Raw genomic sequence first — 21,588 nt, forward strand, 5'->3', positions numbered from 1 at the left:
TTAATGGAGAGAGGATTATGACAAATCTATGTTAAATAAAACAAGTGAACTGTGTAATTGTTAGCAATTTTTTATTTATTTTTTTCCAGGGCACAACTGAAAATTATGCAGATCCCCAGACTAACAATTACAATGAATCCTGAGGATATTAAGGCATTAATGGAAGCATTTTGAATTGGAATATATTGCAAGTTGGTAAGTCTGTATAGAGAAACTAGGTAATAATAGCGTGAACATGGTCTACACATAGAAAAGCCGAGTTCTTAAAATGGAACTTCTCTGAAACAGAGAAGTAGACAGAAAGATAAATAGATGGGTAGATACCATGTGTCTGTGTGTGGGGAACAACCACTGCTTTTTATACAAGTTACATTTTGGGGGAAAAGTCTAGTCTATATTCAAATCAATACGTCTTTAGCTCACTGAAGGCAGGCATTTTTGTGTTTTAGATGCAGTAGTATGTTCCAAACATCAGAAATTATTTCATTTTTGAAATATGCTTTCTACTATCTGTTGTACTGTGAAATTTGATACTGGATTGGATGATGGAACTGAACAGGGAATTAAGGCTATTGATATTTAAGTGATAGTGTTAAATTTTAATCTCTGATGGTAGAGGTAATTCAATATTTACTGAGTTAATGTTCCAGTGAAATACTGTATGACCTTGGGAAAGTAATTTCCCCTCCAGCTCTCAGAATCTTCACATATAAGATGAAGGGGTATATCAGATGACCTCTAAGATCTCTTACAGATCTGATGTTATGCTGTTTTTTGATCTGAGATGGCTACTACACTATTCTCATCAAGTCTTTGGATAGGTTTAGTTGTTGTTACTTGTTTTTCTCAGTAAATTAAATTCATGAATAAATGTAATTGATTTGTAATGGCATGCTAATCAGGAAATTTAAGGAAAAATGTCTATATATTATTGATGTCTTTTATTTTTACATCACAGTCATTCCAGAATGGACCTACTCCTTCCAAATCAAATAAGTTATCTCATGTAACAAATAAAAAACGGTTGAGAAAAACCAAATGTCGCAGAAGCTAGGCTGCTAGTGCATTTAGTGCTCCACACCAGTTGTCTCCTATGTCTTAAGTGAAAGGAAGGAATATTTCATTTTTTCCCCAGACCCAGGACAATTATGAATTGTCCAAAGGATCAAGATTAACAGCGTCCAAATCCCTGACTGTGTGAAAGGGAGCTAAGACTTAAAATGTCAGCATTCTAGAATGTGCCATTGTGAAGGAGCAGGCTGTCAAGTTCCATGTTTGATAAAATAGCAGGAAGAATACTTATTGAGCCAATCATAATTTGGGTGTTGAAGGGAAGGGGATGGGGAAGAGCTGCTTAGTGTGAGTATAACTATGGGAAGCATAATCATAGAATCATAGATTTCAGAGCTTCCAGGCCATTAAGGTCAATCCCTTTCTTTATTGATGAAGAGCCTGAATCACAAAGGGTGACTTGGTCACAGATGTATGTGTTTGTCCTTCGTTGCCAAAGAAGAAGACAATGCCATCAGAGAAATGATGACATGACTTGCACTTGACTTTGTTTTGAGTGAGGGAGCGCTGTGCAGGTCACCAGCCTCACTTCTCCTCCAGAACTATCTGAATCCAGTGACCAGATATTCATCAGGATGACTGGAGATGACCCAGGAGGAGGCAATTGGAGTTGAGTGACTTGCCCAAGGTCACACAGCTACTGAGTGTTAAGTGTCTGAGATGAGATTTGAACTCAGGTCCTCATGACTCCTGCAATGGTGCTCCATCCACTGCACCACCTAGCTGCCCCTACTTGGTCACAGAGCTTGTAAATGTGTGAAGTAGGATTCTCAACAAGGTTTTCCTGGCTCCATGTTCCTAACTCTACTTATCAGTTCGCTTCTCTATGACCTGTGTTTTCCATTTCATTGAAAGAAGCTTTGAGGATCATAGAGGAGTAGTCTTGTTTACAGTAGACAAAGGAATGCTTCAGGTGGTAGGGAATCTGTTTACCTCAGCTTTCCCATCAGCAAAATGAGCCGGAGAAGGAAAGGGCAAACTATTCCAGTATCTTTGCCAAGAAAACCTCAAAGGGGGTCACAAAGATGCAACTGAAACGTCTGAACAGCAACAACAATAACAGTGTAGGGGATGGCAGAACTGAGAAGATGGTAAGGTGGCAAAAGGTCAGCAGGACCTGTGGGGGATGGAGAGATGTGCCAGGTACTGTGCTAAGAACTTTGACAAATGTTTTCTCATTTCATACTCCAAACAACCCTGGGAGATTGGTGATCCTCTAGTATTATCTCCATTTTACAGTTGAAAACATAGGGGCAAATAGAGGTTAAATGACTTGTTCAGAGTGACGCAGCTAGGATATATCTGAGGATGGATTTCAATTCTGATATTCCTGATTCCAGGCCCAGAACTCTATCCACTGTACCACCAACTGCCTTGGGGAGGGATAGTTGTGTGTCATCATTTTCCCACCTTTAGTAAATGAAGATAGATCTACATAAGTGTGTGTTTAGTCTTCATCTGATGTTAGTGACCCTGACACAGATTATCTGAGTTTTTGGAGAAGTCATAGCAAAGTATTAGTACTATTAAAGGGAAACATTGATGCTTCAGAGAAAAACAAGGGAACGCCTGCATTCATGGTGTTCTTGGATTCCTCCACCTGTTTGTCTTTGTGTGTGACTACATGTAACTCTGCAGGGTTTCCTTCCCTACTGGTCCAATCACAAAGATTTAGTCCTCTGAGGCAGCAGGGATCCCTGGTCAGGTCCATATTTGTTATATCTGTCTAGGCAGTGGAAAGAAGACTGGCACATATGCTAATCTCAAGTCATAATGGGAACCAGCCTATGTTGAGATTTGCTCTTGGATCCTGCTGACGCAATGCTTATGGAAATGACTGTCAGAGACTTTTCTATTGGTAAGCAAGAAAGGCAGTCCTTTATGCAATGCAGAAGTGACCAGCAGCATTTATAATAAAGCATTGACACAGTAATACATTTTGACCACATTCTACATAATATCAAAGCTCTCTCTTCCAAAAATAATTCCATTTACAAAAATAATCGAGTACTTGGGCTAAGGAGAAGACATGCTTTACTATGGAGTAGTACAGAGGTAAGATCAAACTCAATGTTTCTCAGTGTTGGGAAACACAAAGTGGTTATAAGGAACACTCTCTTCCCTCTCCCCTCTCCTAGTACAGGGTACTAGAAAGTGCATGGTAGTTATGATCTTAGTATGTAGATTTTAATCCTCTCTCTCTGGTTACTAGCTGTTTACTTTGTGCAAATCATTCAACTTCTATTTCCTTTAGTTTCTTTATCTATAAAATAGAGATAACAATATTTTATTATATATATTATGTATAGTATTTTATTATATTGTATACAAACACACATAGCATGTGTGTTTGTGTTTTCTTCCTTGCTACAGTAGACCTTTCCTGAGAGCAGGGCTTCTGTCTTATCTGAACTATGTTTCTTACTCAACATTAGAAAAGTGCTCTGCTTAAAAAATCTTAGTTGGATGAATGAGTAAAGAATGGAAAGCTTAGTCTACTTGTTCCAACTGATGGGTATAGGCTCTGGGAGCCCCCTTGAAATCTTCTTGGATTTCCCCACTTGATCTGGGGTTCCCTTATGGCCTCCCTTGAGGCCATAAGCTTTTCATTATCTGTGCCCAAATCTCTGTTACCTCAGTATTTCCTTGGCTACTTCTTACCCTTGATTCTCTCACAATCCTATTCTCCAGGCTACTGACCACTCCCATCAAGACCCTCCCTGAAACTCTCCCCCTTCCAGTCACCCCAGACTACTTGGCCACCCTTAGATCCCTCCCACAGTCTTTCTGTATATAAGATCCATCTTTTCTTCATAAAGATGCTCAGAGTCATTCCGGCCAGCTTGTCAATATAAGCTTCATAAATGCTCAGATTTTATCTAGCCTGCTTATATTAGCATTACAAAAGCTCAAGGTTCAATCTGGCCCCCTGGCATTAGGGATACAAAAGGTCAGATTCCTTAAGAGTCTACCCAATAGGGCGAATTTTTAATAAACTTTGTTTTACTTTGGCTGAAGAAAGGCTTGAGTCGAATTCATTTGGGCAGGACCTGACACGTGGTTATTTTGGGGTCCCAGCACCCTGTAAACCTTAACACAACTAGCTTAAGTTGCAAATTAATTGAGGGTTTCTAGTATGGTGGGGATAAGAAAATAAGCTGTTTAGAATGAGACTATTTAGAAACCCCACATTACTGCACACTTAGTAGGTGCTCTGTATAATTTTGTTAAATATATGCTAGGTGGCACAATGGAATGTGAGACTTAGAGTCAGGAAGAAGACCTCAGTTCTAATGTTACTTCAGCCACTTAATAGGTGCGTAACCCTGGGCAAGTCAGTTAACTTCTCTGTCCCTCTGTTTCCTTATCTGTAAAATGGGTAAAATAATAGCACCTCCCTCCCAGGGTTAGTGTAAGCATCAAATTGCATAACATATGTAAAAACACTTTGCAGACCTTAAGATGGCAGTTAGATGGTGTAGTAGTTACAGTGTCAGGCCTGCAGTCAGGAAGACTCTTTTTCTGGAGTTCAAATATGGCCTCAACACGAACTAGCTTTAATCCTGTTTGCCTCAGTTCCCACAGCTGTAAAATGAGCTGGAGAAGGAAATGGCAAATCAGTCCTGATCTTTGCCAATAAAACCCCAAATGGGGTCATGAGAGTCAAACTGAAATGACTGAACAGCAACAGAACCTGAGAGTGCTTCATTAACCTTATCTGAATGAACAGATGAAGAGTAGCTTGGTGAGTTCGACTACATTTAGAACGCAAGGGTACTGTCCATGTAAGAATTACAGACAAAAATAAGAGTATCAGGAAGCTGCCAACCCTGAGGCTTAAATGGTTTCCAATGGTGTTCATCAATTCTGATTCAAATCCTTCTAATGCTTTATTAAGCATTTCTGTTTACTCTTACCTCTTTTGTGATCACTGGGCCAGAAGGCATCATGGAAAAGCTCAAATATCTACCAGAAAATAACTCCTGTAGATGAATTAGTTTCCATTCATAGGCTTACTTTAGAAATCTTTTACATCTGTTTTCCTTTGATCTTATAATCCTGGTCACTGAAAGCAGTCTATCTTTTTCTCTTTATGTCTGTAACATCTTTTAGCACAATACCTGAGCATCTAGACAAGGACACTGTCTGGGAGCTTTTTGCATCAAGCAGACACAAAGTTCCAGATGAATTCTCAAAAATGGCCATTGCTATTCAAGCCAATATCCATTGCTCCTGGACAGCCTTGGGCACAGAGCTCCCTTTGATGTTGTGTGGGCTCATCTAGAAAAAAAAGAGGCAGAGTTTGTGGACAGGAAACAAAAGGCAGCTTTTGTAGCTGATGAAAATTAGGCCTACTTGGGGACAACAGGATATTTACAATCATTGATTTCCTGTTGCCAGGGCCTTGTGTCCCTATCCCTGTAACTAGAATTATTCCCAATCTGTGAAGTTTTCCAATATTACCTGGACAAATAAATGCAATGAAAGGATATTTTCAAAGATACAAAGAAGGAAACAAATTGGCACCAGACAATATTAATTTCCCAAAGGGAGATGTCAATTTATTCCCTTTATTTTATAAGTCCTACGATGCCAAATAGGTACTAGGAAAATGGTAGGTGTTTAGTAAATACTTTCTCAATCAAATTGAAAATAGTCAGTTGCTTTTTATTTATATGTAACAGGGCTTTGATGCATAGCCAGATCACTAAGATAAAGATATCTCTTTGGGAGATATGAGAGATGCATTTCAGGAAAAGATATTCTGTATCCCCCTACTATGTAGATAGGTGTACCTTCCTCTGACTTCATAACCAGAACAAGCTGAATCTTATAAATTGATGGGGTACAGACTCTGGGAATCTCCTTGAACTCTCCTTGAATCTTCCCACTTGATCTGGCAGTCTCGAGGCCCAGGAGCTTTTCATTATCATTATGCCCAAATTACTATTATATTTCCCACTCTTGATCCTATCAAAATTCTATTCTCTGGGCTACTGGTCACTCCCATCAAGATCTTCCCTAGAGTTGATCTTTAGTCACCTCAGGGTACTGGTCACTCCCATCAAGATCACTTCTAGATACTGGTCATTCCAATCAAGATCATACCTCTAGACATTCCAGACTGACCACCCCTATCAACACTATCCTTGGAGTCCCCAGACTACTTGGAGACACCTGGGATTCTTTCCTCAGTCTTTCTGCGTATAAGATCTTTCTTATCTCCATGAAGGGTCTCAGATTCAACCTAGTTCAGTCTCAGTCTAGCTTGGATTGTATCTAGCCTGCTTATTAATTACAAGCATTACAAATGCTTAGGCTCCTTAAGAGTTAACCCAATATGGTGAGTCTTTAATAAATTTTGTTTTATTTTGCCTGAAAGAAGGCTTGAGTAGAATTCATTTGGCAGGACCTGGCATATTGGTATTTTGGGGTCCCAAGTATCCTGAACCTCAACATTACCAGACTCTGTCATAGGCTCACTCTTTCTTTCCTTCAGCATACAAAGGGGTGGTCCTTTGTAATTCTGTGTATTACATGTTATGCATTTAAAAAACATTAAAAAATATTATGCTGATAAGGGATTCATCGACTTCAAAGGCTATTGAACAGTTAAAAATCCTTGTCCTCAGGGACTTTAGAGATCATCTGATCCAGCCTTCAGGTTGTTTGTTCTTTTTTATGTTGACAGCACTTATTTCTTTTATGTCACAATCATTTCCCAACGCATACCCCACTCCAAGTCCTTCTCTGAATCAAAACTGACCAACAATAACAAAAATCTTTGCCTGATAATTTATGCAACAATTAGGATTTATCTACTAAGAAAAGTGATACTTGCTTCATCTTCTCTTTTATGGAAGCAAAATTGTTCCTCAGGATTAATCTGCATTAGACTACTTTTCCATGTTGTCTTATTCAGTATCATATTTGTTTTATTGTATGTATTTTTCTTGGTTCAACTTTTTTCATTTTTTTGTCACTTTGTGCAAGTCATCCCATGTTTCTCTGAGTTTCTCACCTCTGTGAATTTTTGGGCACAATAAAGTTCTATTATATTCATGTGCCAAAAGATGTTAAGTCACTCATCAACTGATGAGCCCTGACTTGTTTCCAGTGCTTTTGCCATCATAAACAGTGCTATGAATATTTTGGCACATTGGACTTCTTTCTCAGATTGATCTCCTAGGGATACATCCTCAGTAGTGAGATTGTTGGGTCAGATATAAAGAGTTTTGTCATTTCTTTTACATAATTTAAAATTGTTTTCTGGAATTGTTAGACCAATTTATCACTCCATCAGTAGTGTATGCATGTGTCTGCTTTCCCAAAGTTTATCTAACACTTCTTTTTGGTATTTTATCATCTTTGTCATTTCGATGAAAGTGAGGCAAAATCACAACTTTCATAAATTTCAATTTCTTTTAGTAATTTTAAGCTTTTTTCCCCCCAAAATGATTATGGATCTTTTGCATTTCTTCTTTGAAAAACTCTTCATATCCTTTGGCCAATTAAAAATAAGTCTGTGGATTTTGTCTATGTCTCTTGGATATCAGACTTTTATTTCTTTAGCAATATTTGATGAAATGATTATTTCTCAATTGGAATCTTCTCTTTTATTCTAGCTACATTAACTTTGCTCATATAAAAGCTTTTATAATTCCAAGAAATTAAAACTATCTTTTTATTTCATTATTGCCAACTCTATCCTTTGCTTTGTTAAGAATTGTCTCCCTAACAATCTCTCTCTCTCTCTCTCTCTTTCTCTCTCTCTCTTTCTCTCTCAAGCTAGATACTAGCTTGGTGGATATGATATTTTTATGAAAACATATGGAACACTTTAACACTTTATGACTTTGCATATTGTCTTTTTACAGGGCCATGTCAATCTTCTTTGTGTTATTATAGTTTTTAAGTATATATACTGTTGGAATAATCACTAAGCTCATTTTACTGAAGAGGAAACCAAGTTCCAAAGAAGGAAAGTAAATTGCCCATGGGCATGTGAATGTTTAGTGACAGAGCTATAACTCCAATCCCAATTTCCTGAATTCTCGACCTGTGGTCTTTCCACATCACTAAGCTGATTACTAGAGATTCAGTCCCCTTCAATCAACCGATCAATTTAAAAAAACACATTTAAAAAGCTCCTACTATATATCAGATACTGTGCTAAGCACTGGGGATACAAAAAGAGGCAAAAAAAATCTCTGCTCTCAAGAAGCTTTCAGCAAAAAAAGATAGCAGGCAAGCACATGTATACAAAGCAAGCTTTATATGGGAAAATAGGAAATATTCACTAGGGGAAAGGTACTGGAGAAGAGGTACTGTACAAGACGAGATTTTAGTGGGGGCTTAAAGGAAGCCAGGAAAGTCAGTAGTTTGAGCAAAGGGAGAACATTCTAGACACGGGGCTACCTGGAGAGAATACCCAGAGCCAAGAGATAGAGGGTGTTGATCATGGAACAGCTGTTACTGCATCAGTGTTACTGCATCAAAAGTATGAGTCAAGGAATAATGTAGAGGAAGAACGGAAAGGTAGAAGGGGTCTAGGTTATGAAGGGCTTTGGATGCCAAACAGAGCATTTTGCATTTACTTCTGGAGGCAATAGGAAGGCATTGATGTTTATTGAGTAGGGAGGTGATGTGACAAGACCTGCATTTTAGAAAAATCCATTTAGTGACTAAATGGAGAATTAATTGGAGTGGGAAGAAATTCCAGGCAGGGTGACTCATCGGCAGGCTATTGAAATAATCAAGGTTTGAGATGATGAGCTTTTGTATTAGGTAGGGGTGGGGAACCTTCAGCCTCAAGGCCATATGTGGCCTTCTAGGTTCTTGGTTGCACTTTTTGACTGAGTCCAAGTTTTACAGAACAAATCCTTTTACTAAGGGGATTTGTTTTGTGAAATTTGGATTCAGTCAAAGGGCCACACTTGAGGACTTAGATGGCCACATGTGGCCTCAAGGTTGCAGGTTCCTCACCTCTGCAGAGGAAAGGCACTGCCTGATGAGAGATGGGGAATTTGAGAGATTTTGTTGATGTGAAATTAACAGACCTTCCTTATAGACTGGATATGTGAGTGTAAGAGATAGTGAGGAATCCAGGCTGACTCCTAGGTTGTCAGCACCTGAAGAATGGTGTTGCTTACAGTTATAGGGAAGGTAGAAGATGGGGAGGATTTAGGGGAAAAGATCTCAACTAAACCAGTGCCGTTAAACTGAAATAGAAAAGGGACTTACTCAGTTGTACTTGAGGATCCCTATGGGATGCATATTGACTTAGAAGAACACATGTTAACATTATCTATGTTCTATTGTATTTTTATTTATTTTCTTATATGGTCTCCAATTGCATTTTAATTCTGATCACAGTGGCAATGTTGTAGTCTCAACATAGCTGCAGCTCTTGTTTGTCACCTTTGATTTTAGCTATCCAGAATTCAATTCTGAGCACAGCAAGAGATTTCTTGCTCTTTCCATATCTCCTCCTATTATCCAGAATGATGGCTGGATGAAGCTCTCCCAAGTTCTCAATAGTTCAAGCTTCAGTTTTGCTCACTGGAATTTTGCCTGCTAATTCAGAGAGCCAGGATCATATTTAGCAACATGCTTAGCAAAACTGGTTGAAGCATATACCAAAGGTTCCTTAACTGTAAGTTATCCAGGAAAGTATCTTAATCAGAACACTTCATTACCTAAATACCCTAGCTGATCAAGGTTTCATTATATAAATTTAATTAAACATTTAACTGCCTACTATGTGGAGAATTATGTGCTAGGAAATGATGAGAAATAAAGCTGATTCCTCCTGTCATAGAAATTAATAATTTTTTATTTGCATATACAAACAGAAATTTGTAGAAATACAAATAATTATATGATTAAATGTGAAAAGTCCAAAAGAGAGGAAAATTTCAAGGTCTGAAGAAAGGGGAATCATATATATACATGTGCATATGCATATATATATATATATATATATATATATATATATATATATATATATATATATATATATATATATATATGCATATGCACATGTACATATACATTTTCTTGGTGTTAATTGTTGGGCCAAAATTAGCACAAGCAGCAGAGAATTGATCCATGCTTTGTTTCAAATCAGCTTCAGAGTTTGCATTGATAGGCAATCATTCGCAAACAGAAAATCATACACCAACACTCCCTCCATTTTGGTCTTGGCTTGTAGCCTTTTCAAGTGAAGAATATTCCATCAGTGTAGTAGCTGACCTTGAAAATGCAGGTGTTCCATCAGCTACCACCACACCATCCGTACGTGGAACCATCAGTTCATCAGTGGAGGAGTTTTAAATTCTGTGGATAAGTTCATTTACCTTGGTAGTGTACTTTCCAGGGATGTACACATTGATAATGAGATTGATGCACGCATTGCCAGAGCTAGCTCAGTGTTCAGGAGACTCTGAAGGAATGTATGGGAGAAGAGAGGTATTAGACTGACTACCAAACTGAAGGTCTATAGAGCGGTTGTGCTGACCTCATTGTTGTATGCCTGTGAAACCTGGACATCTACCAGCACCATTCCAGGAAAGTGAATTGCTTCCATTTGAATTATCTTAGGAAGATTCTGATACCTGGCAAGAGGAGGTACCAGACAGTGAGGTCCTTATTCGAACTAAACTGCCAAGCACTCACACTGTGCTTCAGAGAGCACAAGTCTGATGGGCTGTCCATGTTGTTCGAATGCAAAACTTATACTTGCCAAAAAGACTGTTTCATGAACTCACACAGGGCAGGCGATCTCATGGTGGTCAAAAGAAGAGATACAGGGACACTCTCCAGGTCTCACTTAAGAACTTTGGAATTGATTGTGTGATGTGGGAGGCACTGGTACAGGACCGCTCAGCATGGCTTGCCCAAATCAGATAAGGTGCTGCACTCCACCAGCAAAGCAGAACTGAAACAGCTCAAAGGAAACTCAGGATGCCTAAATTAGAGTATCCACCTCAAATGTTCACACAGACTATTTGTGCCCACCCTGTGGTAGAGCATTCTGAGCCCATATTGGTCTGCGCAGCCACAGTCAGACATTAAAACTTGACTCTAGCATAGTGATGTCATTTTGGTCCTACATATGTATGTATGTTTTTATATGCATATGTACATACATATATGTAGCTATGCATGTAAGTACACACATATCTTCTTTGGTCTTTAAAACAACACTGTGAAATTTATGATATTAGTATTATTCTCTCTATTTTATAAATTAGGAAATAGACTAAAGGAGAATAAAATGACTTTCTCAAAGTCTCTTGGCTGGTGAATGTAGGACCTTGTATTCTAACCCAGATGTTATGCCTTAGAGCAGGAATATTTCCATTATTAGGTGCTATTAGGAATTTTCTTAGCTCTCTCATCTGGCTTGCCATGGGCCCACATCTGTATTTTGTAGCTACGTTTCTTTCAAAATGTAGACAATATGTAATGAATGTATCAGAGAGTACTAGTGTGTGTGTGTGTGTGTGTGTGTGTGTGTGTGTGTGTGTGTATGTTTATGTGTGGTGGGGGGATGGGCATACCAATGTAGACCTGAGAATTGTGTTTTCTTGCTACATAATGGTTTCCATCTGCTCTTTCTTTCAGATTTCTCTACAGCACCCAGACCAAATTGGCTGAAACACAAAAAAGACTTTTCTTCTGAATTCTATATTATCCAGAAAAGGTACCTCAACCAGAATGATTCATTACCTAACCACCTCGACTAATCAATGTCTCCTGACATAAATTTAATGAAATATTTTAGGTGCCTACTGTGTGCAGAACACTGTGCTAGGAACTAAAGAGATATAAAGATGAATAGTATACAATAGGGACTCAGTAAATATGGATTGACTGGCTGAGTCCAAGACAGAAAGTACAATTCTAAAAATCAGTACTGGATCTGAGATCGTGAGGATCTGCTCAATTTGAGCTCTGATTAATGAACAGCTTAAATTAGAATCTAGGCATAGTGTATGTGGAGGAGAGCCAAATTAGAGGAAATACATGCTTATTGTCAAAACTCATTGTGGCTGTGTGGAGGGTGAAGAAAATAAGGTGGTGCCAGAAAAAGTTTTGTCACACCAGAGCATTGGATTTGCAATCAGGAGATCTGGGTTTCAATCAATCAACAATCAATTGACAGTTATTAAGCACTTATGATGTGCTAGGAACTGTGCTAAGCCCTAATGTTTACTTGTGTGACCTTGGGCAAGCAGATTTACCTCACTGAGCCTTAGTTTCCACATCTGTAATATAGAGATAATAATCTTTCCCCTTCTATCTCTCAGAGGTATTGTGAGTACTAAATGGGACAATGAGTGCAGGACCTTTGAAGGGCTCTGGAAACTGTAATGGCATATATACATATGAGGGATTAAACTTATGTTCTGCCGACATCAACTTGGGGAATCCAGGGTTGCCCCCATATCATCCACTGGAGAAAGATTTTGTTGAAGGAAGTTGATATCTAAAGCTCTTCCCCTCCCCAAAGGTGGACAGTTCCGCTTTGTAACCTATCTTGGGTGTGGAAGTATTCCTGCTAAGCCTCTTGTCTGCCATTCTGCTCATTGTGTCATGGGTGATATGGGGGCTGTGCTATTTGGCTCTCTTAACAATAGGTTGGATATAGTGAAGGACAAAAGTACGAGAAGAAATCTTGTTCCAACAGAAAGGAATCTTTCCCCCCTACAGAAAAATGTCAATGCGCATAAAAGCTCTTGAAATGGTCCTTGAGAGATGCTGAGATGTGAGATGTGTTGTCCCACCAAGAAGGGAAAGAACATGGACTTTTTGGGCTATCCAGACAGATACTAATAGAGTGCTATTTAAGCCACTTTTCAGAGTTTAAAATGATTAGGGCTATTTTCTATCAAAACTGCCAGACCATTGTCACCTCTGTGGGAGCTTTTGCAAAAAGATAAACTCTGGAAGCTACTGAAGTGTAAAATGGCAGTGCCTGGCGACAATGGGCCAAGCTTTGGGAGATAAATTCTAGCTTCCAATGGACCGTAAAATATTAGTGCCCCATTACAACCATCAGATATTAGAGGCCTTGCTTTTAATATAGCACAATGAAATGTTAGAACCACTTTCTGATCAGCCAGGGAGGACTGACCTTTGATTTTTGAACTCCCATTGATTGCTAAATATCTGAATTGGATATCACTAAATTGTGGTATATTAAAGCTGAAAGTAACCTTAGAAGTCATCTGATTTCTGCCTCCTTGCTTTGTATTTCAGGAAACTGAGGCACAGAGAGAAGAGAATTACTCTAAGATTTAATGTTCTCTCCCTCCTAGAACATTCCTAGAGGGTATTTTCTGAACGTTCCTTTGCCGAGTGACTCCCTAATTTTTATACATTTTTAATGTACTTATTACATCTCTCACTAATCTCCAAGTTCCTTGAGGGCAGGAGTTTTTTCTTTTTGTTTGTTTCTTTATATTCCCAACACCTATGACTGCCTTGTTACACAGCCAATTACTCCAGACTCTATGTTCTTCCCACTAGACTATAGTGTTCTAATTGTGTTCTAATCTTCAGGCTCCTCGTAGCACCAGACCCTCATCTACTCAGTCACAGAAGACAACATGGCACAGTAGAAAGAGTGCTGTCTTAAGAATCAAAAGACTTGGATTCAAATGCAACCTCTGATTCTATGATATTGAGTAAGTCACAATCTATTTTCTCAACTATAAGATGAGAGGGTTGGTGTCTGAGGTCACTTTTACCTCTAAATCTATTATTTTATGATATGAACCTATGTAAGACTTTGTTTCTTTGTTCAGAGTGAGGTTTAAAAGGATCAGTATGTCTGTCAGAAAAAAAGGATAATAGGATAAAAGAATGAGTGCTATATATTTAAAATAAATATAAAATTTGAGATTCAGGCTAAGATTCTAGACAATGCTGCCTTTTCTCCTTGTAACAGTGTACATGGGAGTCATATATATCTCTAAAGAAGATCATAGCAACCCATGCTTTTTGTTTTCCAGTGGTGAATAAGAAAAGAAAATTTACTTAGCCATATCAGAAGAAGAGTATTCAAAAAGAACAGACATGGACAACTCCTTGAGTCAATTCAGCTGGGCAAAGCTCCCTTGCCTGATATGCCTTTCATTTTCTACTAACTAAGCATCATACCTTTTGTGTTTCAACCATAGCACAGTAGCAGAATTGAGGATCAACCAATAAGAATGTGTTATTTGTACTAATAATAGTACCTAATATTTATATATGTTTGCAAAGCACTTTGTGAATATTTCATTTTAATCCTCACAATAGCTCTGGGAGGTAAGTACTATTATTATCTCCATTTTATATATGAAGAAACTGAGGTTGAGAAATGTTGAACAACTTGCCCAGATTCACATAGCTATTAAAATATCTTAGACAGAATTTGAATTCAGGTCTTCCAGACTCTAGGTTCGGTGACCTGTCTGATGAACCACCTAGCTACTTACTTGCTAGTCATTGGGCTAAGAAATAGAGATACCAAAAAATCAACAAGGAGCTCACTTCCTAATGGTAAGAAAACATAAATAGCCATATACATACATATATGTATATTGTGTGATGCTTGTGTATACATACACATATATACGTACACACAAACATACCATACATATATACTTACAGACATATATATATACATATATAACATGCACACACATACACACATACGTATATATATATGATGTAGCTAGCAGCTGAGTGAATTTAAACGTATACATTGTAGTATGAAGTCAACACAATGTCAGGCAGGTCAGTGACAGTCTTTTTCTTTTGTCACTCCTTGAAGTGTTTGAATCACTGCTCTGCATATACAATTATTCATTTATTATTATTCATTGACTGGGAGATCAGAGTGTTAAGAAAGGAAAACCTTAGAGAAATGGGGACAATTATTGTTCATCCTTTGTTTTCAAAGACATCGCCAGTGATGTCTTGACTTACTCGTGAACTGGATTTAAGTGAGGCAGTGTTGCACAAAATCATCGGCCTCACTCTCTTCTAGAGTCATTGAAATGTAGTGGGAAGACAAGAGCTAGGATGACTGGTGATAGCTCAGGATGCAGTGGATGACCTTGGCATCTTTGATATTTGACTAAGCTCTAAGTGCTCTAACATGCCTGCTTTGGTTACCTTCATGGCTATTGGAACAAATTATTCTCATCTGCCCATTCCACCAAGGAGATCTTCCCATGCTTAGAGTAGACATCCCCCTAATTCACCACTGATTTTGAGGCCTGAAAATTACCCTCAACCTGATTTAGCCCATCTGCCAAGATGGTTTTACCAGGACGTATGGGACAGCTAGGTGGTACAGTGAATATAGCACCAGTGCAGGAGTGAGGAGGACTTGAGTTCAAATCTTACCTCAGACACTTGACACTCACTAGCCGTGTGACCTTGGGTAAGTCAACCCCAACTGCCTCATCCTCTGGGTCATCTCCAGTCATCCTGATGAATATCTGGTCACTGGATTCAGATGGCTCTGGAGGAGAAGTGAGGCTGGTGACCTGCACAGCCCTCTCTCACTCAAAATAAAGTCAAATGCAAGTCATGTCATCATTTCTCTGATGGCATGGTCTTCCTTGGCAATGAAGAATGAAAACACACACACACACACACACACACACACACACACACACCAGCACATGCTAGAACTTCTTTTAGCTACAGGAAACAGTTGGGTGAAAGGTGGATGCCAAAAGTGGATGAGCCTCCCTGAAAAGGGCTCACTCCAGAAGGACTAATCCTCTGTGAACACTCTTTACACCCCTAATTAGGCAGCTAATAATACCCCCTTTCATAGACATACCAATAAATATTATAAGCTGCTCAAGAGCAGAATTTATGTGTTTGTTCTTGGTGAAAACATCTGAGGGTTTTAGGGACTACAAGTTTAACATGGGTCAACAGTAGGATATGACAGAGAAAAATGTCCAAATGATCTCCCACTTCGTTAAGTGAGACATAGGGTTCAGAATGAGAGAGGTAATAATCCATATTCTCTTCCTGCACTGACAAACTAAAGCATGTTCAGAGGAGGATAATCAATGTGGTGGAGATAATGCTGTTAGAAGATCATATGGAAGAATTCAGTCTGCTTAGCCTGAAGAATTGAAGACTTAGGGAGAACAAGACAGCTACCTTTAAGAATTTGAAAAGTTTTCAGAGGGAAGATGGATCAGTTTTCTCTTCTTTTCTTAAGAGTGACATAGGAGCATTGGTGTAGATTCCAGAGAGATTCATTTGAGTTTCAATTAAGGAAAAATTTCCTACCAGTACTTTCCAAAGTGAAGTCAGCTACTTTTTGAAGTGGTCTTCAAAAGTATTGGAGTTTTGATGCCAACTCAAGTCTCCTAATTTTAGGTGCTACGCTGGAGGTCTTCAAACAGAAATCAGGGCAGCTAAGTGGCCCAGGGAATAGAGCTCCAGGTCTGGAGTCAGGAATATCTGAGTTCAAATATAGCTTCAGATATTTACTGGCGGTGTAATCTTAAGCAAGTCACTTAACCACCACTTGCCTCAGTTTCCTCATCTGTAAAATGAGGATAATAATAGCACCTATTTCAGAGTTGAGAAATAATGAGAATAAAATGAGATGGTAATTGCAAAGTGCTTAGCACAGTGCCCAGCATAAGTAAGCACTTTATAAACGTAGCTGTTATTAGAGATCAGATGGCTGATTGTTGGAGAGATTGGCCATTTCTGTTTATGTACAGGTCCTCTGAAGACTTTTCAATTCTAAGTCTCTCTGATTTTGTGATTCTAGTTATCCAGTGGTCTAGAATGATGCTGAGTACCAAGAAGTATGAAAAAGCACTTAGCAATTGATGATAAATATCTTTCCTTTGAAAGTGGGTAGAGAAAAGAGAATCTTAGAAACAGAAGAGATAATAGAGGTTTCTGCATGCAAGTTCCTCATTTTATGGGCAAGGATGCTGAGATTCAGAGAGAGATCAATGGAATTTCATTAGGTCATAGAGCTGATTAGTTGTAGAGCCTAGATGAGAACCCATGTGTCTTGATTTCCAGTCCAGGTCTCTTTCTTACAGTGTTTTTTCCAGAAGTAAATTCATTGTACTCAGCTGCAGTGTACTTAGTATGTTTCTCAGAGGAATGCAGAAAATGCTGGGAGGGAATTTTGCAGGGAGAATATGGAATTAGGCTGTCAGTATGTGAACATAGCAGAAGGCAACTGGCCATTCAGTAATGCCAGCCACTAATTAAATATGTTACAGACACATCAGGTTTCCAGCTTGGCATGGCATAATGGTTCACACATGTTTGACAACTTCTGTAAAGTTCTGAAGCATCTTTGTGAATGAGAATCAATGAAATATCTCATTAGCTTCAGGTTGGTTTGATGTGCTCTGTTTCAGGGACTGGAGGCATTATCCAAGACAGAGCATCCAAGAGCCTAGAAAGAAACTCAGGACCTAAAATTAGGAGATTTGAGTTGGCATCAAAACTCCAATACTCAACAATCCCAGGCAAATCAATCAATTCAATTCAAAGAGCATTTAATTGTTTACTATGTGCAAACCAGAGAAGAAGCATGCTGTGTGTGTGTGTGTGTGTGTGTGTGTGTGTGTGTGTGGTTGTGAGTGGGACTTGGTGTTAAGAAGCCAGGATTCAATTCCTGTCTATGACACATACTGATTGTCTCACCCCTGGCAAGCCACATTGACTCCAATGATTCCTTAATATGTCCAGGATAAAATATAAAATCTCTTTTACTTTTAAAGCCCTTCACCATCCAGCACCTTCCTACCTTTCCAGCTTTATTCACACCTCCTTCCCATCCACATAGTTTATGATCCCGTGACATTGAGCTCCTTTCTGTTCCTTAGATGGAACAATCTCTCTCCCAAATACTTTTATTTTCACTGTTTTTCTCCCATTCTGTGAAGGTTCTCCCTTCTTATTTCTGCCTCACTGCTTCCTTCAATTCTCTGCTCAAATTCCCCTTTCTTTAGGTCTTTCCTGGTCCTCTCTCCCTCTGCCCTCCCCTCAAACACTGCTATGGCCTTCCCTCTGAGATTAACCTACAATTTACCTTGTGCATGTCTTGTAAGGATGTAATGATTTGCATGCTGTCTCTCCCATTAGAATGCTAACTCCTTGGGATCACAGACCATGTTTTAGCCTTTCTGTCTATTCCCAGTAACTGATTTCATCTAACTTCTCAGTGCCCCCAGGCAACTCTTTAAGATTATCTATGCTGGGGACGGGGAAGGGGCCAGCTGAGTATTAGCACATTGTATGGAGTCAGGAGGACCTGAGCTCAAATCCAGCCTCAGACACTTAGCGGTGTGATGCTGGGCAATTCACTTGCCTCTAAAAAAAAAAAAGAAAGATTGTACATGACAGAATAACTTAATTTGCAGTCAGAAGAAACTCCTTAGTCTGGGTCCCTAGCCTGATAAAATCACAGTCCAGATTAAAAAAAAAATTCTAGATACTTATAGGTCTTCACAGAGACAAAAAAGAAAACAGGCCTTGTTCTCAAGAAGTTTACTCTCTGATTTTCAGCATCTTACGTTCTAAAATGGGTATAAAAATGCTTACATTACCTGCCGTATCTCATAGAATTATATTGAGGACAGCTTTTTGTGAACTTTGGAGCTATGGAGACAGAGGAGATTTTTGTCCTAATGGAAGCTATTTTTTTGTTTAAATAAAGATTTATGTTTGCAAAACACTTTACAAGTAAACTCATTTGGGCTGCATAACAACACTGTGAGGTAGATACTCCAGATATTGTTCCCCTTTAACAGATGAGGGAAATGAGCCTCAGAGATCATTTATGATTTACTTGCTCATGGTCTCATATCTCCCAGAGTATTAGAGCCTAGAGTCAGAATCATGTCTTCCTGACTCTAAGTCACACTTTATGGCCTCCCTCACTCAAAATAAAGTCAAGTACTAGTCATGTCATCATTTCTCTGATGGCATGGTCATCTTCGGCAACGAAGGACCAACACAACATCCAAAATAAGCCCTCTCAGAGAAAATAATCTCTACCAATGATGTCTACATTTCTACAAATTCTTTCAGCCTTAAGATTTCAGAATTTAAGGGTATTCAAATACTGATCATTTTGTGAACAGGCACTTTTTTCCTCATATGAGGCAAGGAGTTATACATGGAAACATAAGTAGATTTCATTCACAAAATTTCATGCTATTATATATTTTTCTTATTTTCAAGGCTGCATGAAATTATAATTATCACTTACACTTCTATAGTGTTTAGTTTAGTGTTAAGTTCACTAAACATATGTCTGCCTCAGTTTAGACCTGTGGGATTAATGTATATCCTGTTTTTTTTAAAAGAAATTTTAAGTCCAATGATAGTTTACCAAAATAGAAAAAGTAGAAAATTCTTTTGAAAGCAAAAATTAACCATCACTGCTCCCAATGTTCATCGTTAATCTTCCTGACTTTCTGTGACTGAAAAAAAAATCATCCTTTTGCATCCTTGGGGATCAGCCCTTTGAACTTTGCTAGGTTAATTTTCTAATGAAAGATTCGTTATCCTTCACTTGACCCAAATGAAAAGCCTTGCCATTTGGTAGAACTAGTCACAGCCAGGGCTCAATTGACACAGCTTTTAAAATCTCAGGGTCAAATTCATGACACATTAGAGAAGCATTGTGTCATGAACATTGTAACCCCCATCCTCCCCCCAAAAATCTGGTAATTATTTCATGGTTTTACAAAATTGTAAAAGACTAAAGAGACAATGTAATTCAATTCCCTCATTTTATCGAGAAGGATACTGAAACTCAAAGGGCTGAAAAGGCTTCCTCAAAGGCATAATGCCAGCCAGGACTAGGGAGATGGGAAGAGAGCCGAAGCTCAGTCTCTCAAAGGCATTCTTAACCTGGAGTCCATGCACATTAAAAAAAAAAAATAGAAATTTTGGTAATTGTATTTTAATATAAACGACTTCCTTTATAATCTTGTTTATTTTATTCACTTAAGAATATTATTTTGAGAATTCTCTAGACTACCAAAAGAGTCCTGATACAAAAAAGCTTAAGGATCCCTGGTTTAGAGTTTATTCCTCTGCACCAAGGCTATATTCTTAATACCTTGTGGACACCAACCCACCAGTTCTAAGCTCTGAAAAATCAAACAGGATTGTAGGTAGAGGGAGCAGTGAATAGATTGCTGGCCTTGGAATCTGGAAGACATGAGTTCAATTCTAGGTTAAGACACTTACTAGCTGTGTTACCCTGAGCATCACTTAACCCTGTTTGCCTCAGTCTCCTCCTCTGTAAAATGAATTAGAAAAGGAAATAGCAAACATCACAGTATCTTCACCCAGAAAATGCCAAATGGGATCATGAAGAGTCTGACACAACTGAAATGACAGAAGAAGAAGAAGAAGAAGAAGAAGAAGAAGAAGAAGAAGAAGAAGAAGGAGGAGGAGGAGGAAGAGGAGGAGGAGGAGGAGGAGGAGGAAGAAGGGAGGAGGAGAAGAAGAAGACACTTACTAGCTGTGTGATCCTAGGCATCACTTAACTTTTGTCTCAATTTCCTCAATTATTAAATGGGGATAATAATAGAACTAAGCTACAAGGCTTGTTTTGAGGATGAAATGAGATAATTATAAAAACAAATCTTAGCACGATGTTTGGCACATAGTAGGACTATGTAACTATATATAACTATATATATATATATATATACATACATAAATGCTTGTCCTTTTTCTAGTATATGTAAAGTATTTTGTAAACCTTAAAATGCTTTTATAATTATGTCAGCTTTTAATATGATTAAATTTTCTTTTCAAGGTGTAAGGAGGTGGCACAGAGGAGGAGGGTAACTTAATGACCTCTGGAGGTACCCACGAAGTCTATGATTCAGAAATCAGCAGGGAGCCTGGCATTCAGAGTCTGTCACCAATCATGAGAAGACTGGCTCTAATTTTCTGCCACCTACACATATGCAGGAACATGCTTTGTTCCTTAGAAATATCATTTTACATTTCTCTCCCCGCCTTGGGCCATCACCCAGTCTGGGTGCCAGGGGGTACTTCCTTCTACCTGAGCTCCCAGCAGCTCGGAGGAGAACAGTGAGTCAACACTGCTCATCAGGACACGCTGAGTGTTTCACACTGAATCCATCATCATTGTTTGTCAAGTGACATTTTCTCTTGGCAGTGTTTGGGAATAGTGAACTGTCTGAGAAATTTAATTGAAGCAACCTTCGTTTTTATGCTCATTTCCTTTCTCTTTTCATCATCATGTAATTTTATATCTTTTTTCAAAGCACAATAAAAAGGCAATCCCATTGTTCTTCACTATATAGATATTGCCCTCTTGAGTTATGTACATCTTTGAATGATACAGTTGGAGAATAAGGCTGGAGCTGGAAGGGATCTTGCAGATAGTCTAATACAATTAATTCAACCTACAATGCAGGACACTAAGACCTATGTGCAAGTAGAGTAGAAGGCGACCTGGAT

The 21,588-nt window shown here is 38.6% G+C and overlaps 1 long non-coding RNA gene across 1 annotated transcript; it reads left to right on the forward strand.

The window, feature by feature from the left end:
• Window positions 1-1,280: 1,280 nt before the first annotated feature.
• Window positions 1,281-21,428, forward strand: LOC140527626 (uncharacterized). The gene is made up of 4 exons (XR_011974874.1): window positions 1,281-1,359; window positions 11,701-11,779; window positions 13,642-13,766; window positions 20,915-21,428. It is a non-coding gene; the product is annotated as an uncharacterized lncRNA (long non-coding RNA).
• Window positions 21,429-21,588: the final 160 nt, after the last annotated feature.

This window comes from Notamacropus eugenii, chromosome 1 (assembly GCF_028372415.1).
Source record: "Notamacropus eugenii isolate mMacEug1 chromosome 1, mMacEug1.pri_v2, whole genome shotgun sequence".
NCBI classification, from domain to species: domain Eukaryota; kingdom Metazoa; phylum Chordata; class Mammalia; order Diprotodontia; family Macropodidae; genus Notamacropus; species Notamacropus eugenii.